Consider the following 4,667-nt stretch of genomic DNA (forward strand, 5'->3'; position numbering starts at 1 on the left):
TTAGCAATGTTCCGTAGGTGGAAGAAGGCTGTTCTAGACATTTGTCTTTTATGTGACGTAAACGCCAAATCTTGGTCAAAGATAACTCCAAGGTTCCTCACCGTAGAACTAGAGGCCAAAGTTATGTCATCTAGAGTAACTATATTGTTAGACAGCATATTTCTCATGTTTTTAGGCCCAAAGAGGATGATTTCAGTTTTGTCTGAATTTAGAAGTAGGAAATTGTAGGACATCCAGTTCTTTATGTCTTTTAGACATGCTTCAAATTTGACTAATTGGTTAGTATCTTCTGGTTTCACAGATAAATAGAGCTGGGTATCATCTGTATATCAGTGGAAGTTTATGGAATGTTTCCTAATGATTTTGCCTAAAGGTGACATGTAGAGATTAAAAAGTATTGGTCCTAACACAGAGCCCTGTGGAACTCCATAGCTGACTTTGGTGCATAAAGAAGAGTCATCATTAACATGAACAAGTTGGAATCTGTCTGACAGAAAAGATTTAAACCAATGTAATGTGGTTCCTTTAATCCCAAATCCATGTTCTAGTCTCTGTAATAAAATGTTGTGGTCAATGGTGTCAAATGCGGCACTAAGGTCTAGTAAGATGAGTACAGACACAAGTCCATTATCTGAAGCCAGGAGAAGATCATTGGAGACTTTTACCAGTGCTGTTTCTGTACTGTGATGAGCTCTAAATCCTGACTGAAAGTCTTCATACAAATTATTCCTGTAAAGGTGATCACATAATTGTTTTGCAACTACTTTTTCAAGGATTTTAGAAATAAACGGGAGATTTGATATTGGTCTATAGTTGGCTAAATCCCCTGGATCAAGACAAGGTTTTTTAAGTAATGGTTTGATTACAGCAACTTTATAGGCCTTTGGTACATAGCCAGTTTCTAAAGATAGGTTAATCATATCTAATATGAAAGTGTCTATTAAAGGTAGAACATCTTTAAGCAATTTGGTTGGAACAGGGTCTAAACGACATGTTGTTAGTTTTGAGGAGGCGGTAGTTGAACTTAGCTCAGTGAGATCTATGGGTGAAAAGCAGTCTAAGATGGATTGGGGCCTTATTGAGGATTCTATAGCTGTTGTACATGAAGATCTAGCCGTAATATTTGTAGGGAGGATCTGGTGAATCTTTTCCCTAATGGCTACAATTTTACTAGTAAAGAAAGTCATAAAGTCATTGCTGCTCAAAGTTAAGGGAATACTAGGCTCAACAGAACTATGGCTCTTAGTCAGCCTGGCTACAGTGCTGAACAGAAACCGGGGGTTGTTCTTGTTTTCCTCTATTAATGCGGAATAATATGCTGTTCTGGCATCACGGAGAGCTTTTTTGTATGTTTTTAAACTGTTTTTCCAGGCTAACCGGGATTCTTCTAAATTAGTGGAACGCCACTTCCTCTCTAACTTTCGTGTTGTCTGCTTTAAGCTGTGCATTTGTGAATTGTACCATGGAGGTCGGCTCCTCTGATTCACTGCCTTCTATTTCAAAGGGGCAACTGTATCTAGTATGCAGTGAGGCGGCAGAATCGTCAACTAAATAATCAATTTGCACAGGAGTAAGATGGCTACTCACCATAGTATTGACACATGGTGGTGAAAAAGATGAAGAAATAATTTCTTTAAATGTATTCACAGCATTTTCAGATAAACATCTGCTGTAGTGGAATTTTTTCCTAACTGCTGTATAGTCCGTTATTGTAAATTCAAATGTTATTAGAAAATGGTCAGACAGAAGAGAATTATGAGGAAATACTATTAAATTATCAGTTTCAATGCCATATGTAAGGACAAGGTCTAACGTGTGACTAAAACAATGAGTGGGTTTATTTACATTTTGGGAAAAACCAATTGAATCTAATAATGACTTAAACGCAGTGCTCAGACAGTTACTGTCAGCATCTACATGAATGTTAAAGTCACCCACTATAATGACTTTATCTGTACTCAGCACTAAATCAGATAGAAAATCAGAAAATTCAATCAAAAACTCTGAATAAGGGACTGGAGGACGGTACACGATAACAAATTATAGTGGTTTTTGAGTTTTCCAGTTTGGGTGTGAAAGGCTAAGAGTAAGACTCTCAAATGAGGTATAACTATGTTTAGGTCTAGGAATTATTGATAAGCTAGAGTGAAATATTGCTGCTACTCCTCCACCTCGGCCTGTGCATCTAGGAACATGATAATTTATATGACTTTGGGGGGTTGACTCATTTAAACTGACATATTCTTCCTGCTGCAACCACGTTTCAGTGAGACAAAATAAACCAATTTGATGATCATTTATCAAGTCATTTACTAACAAAGATTTAGAAGAGAGAGATCTGATATTTAATAATCCACATTTGAAAGTTTTGGGTTTTGGTTCAGTATGAGCAGTTGTATTACCCAAAGGGTTCGAGTCCAATCTGCTGTGGTTCAAAGCAGAGTGGCGCAGCGGAAGCGTGCTGGGCCCATAACCCAGAGGTCGATGGATCGAAACCATCCTCTGCTAACTGTGTTTTGTAAGCTGACTTAGGGCCTTTACAACCTTTTAGTAAAGTGAACCAGATACAGAAAGTACATATTCACCTACTGTACAATTCCAGATGCATATGAGCTTGGGAATGCAATTTTTGTATATTTCACATTCTTTTCTCTGCTCTTTCAAATGCTTTCCTCCATCTTACTATACTAACTGCTTTTATTGTCATTATTGTGTTACCCAAAGGGTTAGAGTCCCATCTGGGGTGGTTGACAGCAGAGTGGCGCAGCGGAAGCGCGCTGGGCCCATAACCCAGAGGTCGATGGATCGAAACCATCCTCTGCTAACTGCGTTTTGTAAGCTGACTTAGGGCCTTTACAACTTTTTAGTAAAGTGAACCAGATACAGAATGTACATATTCACCTACTGTACAATTCCAGATGCATATCAGCTTGGGAATGCAATTTTTGTATATTTCACATTCTTTTCTCTGCTCTTTCAAATGCTTTCCTCAATCTTACTATACTAACTGCTTTTATTGTCATTATTGTGTTACCCAAAGGGTTCGAGTCCAATCTGGCGTGGTTGAAAGCAGAGTGGCGCAGCAGAAGCGTGCTGGGCCCATAACCCAGAGGTCGATGGATCGAATCCATCCTCTGCTCACTGTGTTTTGTAAAGTGATTTAGGGCCTTTACAACGTCTTAGTAAAATGAACCAGATACAGACAGTACATATTCATCTACTGTACAATTCCAGATGCATATCAGCTTGGGAATGCAATTTTTGTATATTTCAAATTCCTTTCTCTGCTCTTTCAAATGCTTTCGTCCATCTTACTATACTAACTGCTTTTATTGTCATTATTGTGTTACCCAAAGGGTTCGAGTCCAATCTGGTGTACAATGCCAGTTTCAGCTCAGCATGGTAATCTAGTTTCTATGTATTTCACATCTTTTCCCTTCTACTCACTATATCTACTGCATTTGGGGCCATTATTGTGTTACCCAAAGCCAACATGGCATGTCTCACATTATGCTCTGTATAGGAAGCAACTGTTAGTTGGAAGAACTGAGGAGTAAAGGTGTTTGTGATGCCCCAGTGGCCTAATGGATAAGGCACTGGCCTCCTAAGCCAGGGATTGTGGGTTTGAGTCCCATCTGGGGTGGTTGACAGCAGAGTGGCGCAGCAGAAGCGTGCTGGGCCCATAACCCAGAGGTCAATAGATCGAAACCATCCTTTGCTAACTGTGTTTTGTAAGCTGACTTAGGTCCTTTACAACCTTTAAGTAAAGTGATCCAGATACTGAAAGTACATATTCACCTACTGTAATATTCCAGATGCATATCAGCTTGGGAATGCAATTTTTGTATATTTCACATTCTTTTCTCTGCTCTTTCAAATGCTTTCCTCCATCTTACTATACTAACTGCTTTTATTGTCATTATTGTGTTACCCAAAGGGTTCGAGTCCAATCTGGCATGGTTGAAAGCAGAGTGGCGCAGCAGAAGCGTGCTGGGCCCATAACCCAGAGGTCGATGGATCGAAACCATCCTCTGCTAACTGTGTTTTGTAAGCTGACTTAGGGCCTTTACAACCTTTTAGTAAAGTGAACCAGATACAGAAAATACATATTCGCCTACTGTACAATTCCAGATGCATATCAGCTTGGGAATGCAATTTTTGTATATTTCACATTCTTTTCTCTGCTCTTTCAAATGCTTTCCTCCATCTTACTATACTAACTGCTTTTATTGTCATTATTGTGTTACCCAAAGGGTTAGAGTCCCATCTGGGGTGGTTGACAGCAGAGTGGCGCAGCGGAAGCGTGCTGGGCCCATAACCCAGAGGTCGATGGATCGAAACCATCCTCTGCTAACTGTATTTTGTAAGCTGACTTAGGGCCTTTACAACCTTTTAGTAAAGTGAACCAGATACAGAAAGTACATATTCACCTACTGTACAATTCCAGATGCATATCAGCTTGGGAATGCAATTTTTGTATATTTCACATTCTTTTCTCTGCTCTTTCAAATGCTTTCCTCCATCTTACTATACTAACTGCTTTTATTGTCATTATTGTGCTACCCAAAGGGTTCGAGTCCAATCTGGGGTACAATGCCAGTTTCATATCAGCATGGCAATCTAGTTTCTACGTGTTTCACATCTTTTTCTTTGCACTTTTAAAAATT

At 39.3% G+C, this 4,667-nt stretch overlaps 1 non-coding gene across 1 annotated transcript; it reads left to right on the forward strand.

The window, feature by feature from the left end:
- The first annotated feature begins 3,570 nt into the window (after positions 1–3,570).
- On the forward strand, positions 3,571–3,643 carry trnar-ccu (transfer RNA arginine (anticodon CCU)). The gene has a single exon. It is a non-coding gene; the product is annotated as a tRNA-Arg (tRNA).
- The last annotated feature ends 1,024 nt before the right edge of the window (positions 3,644–4,667 follow it).

This window comes from Channa argus, unplaced genomic scaffold (assembly GCF_033026475.1).
Source record: "Channa argus isolate prfri unplaced genomic scaffold, Channa argus male v1.0 Contig037, whole genome shotgun sequence".
In the NCBI taxonomy this organism is placed as follows: Eukaryota; Metazoa; Chordata; class Actinopteri; order Anabantiformes; family Channidae; genus Channa; species Channa argus.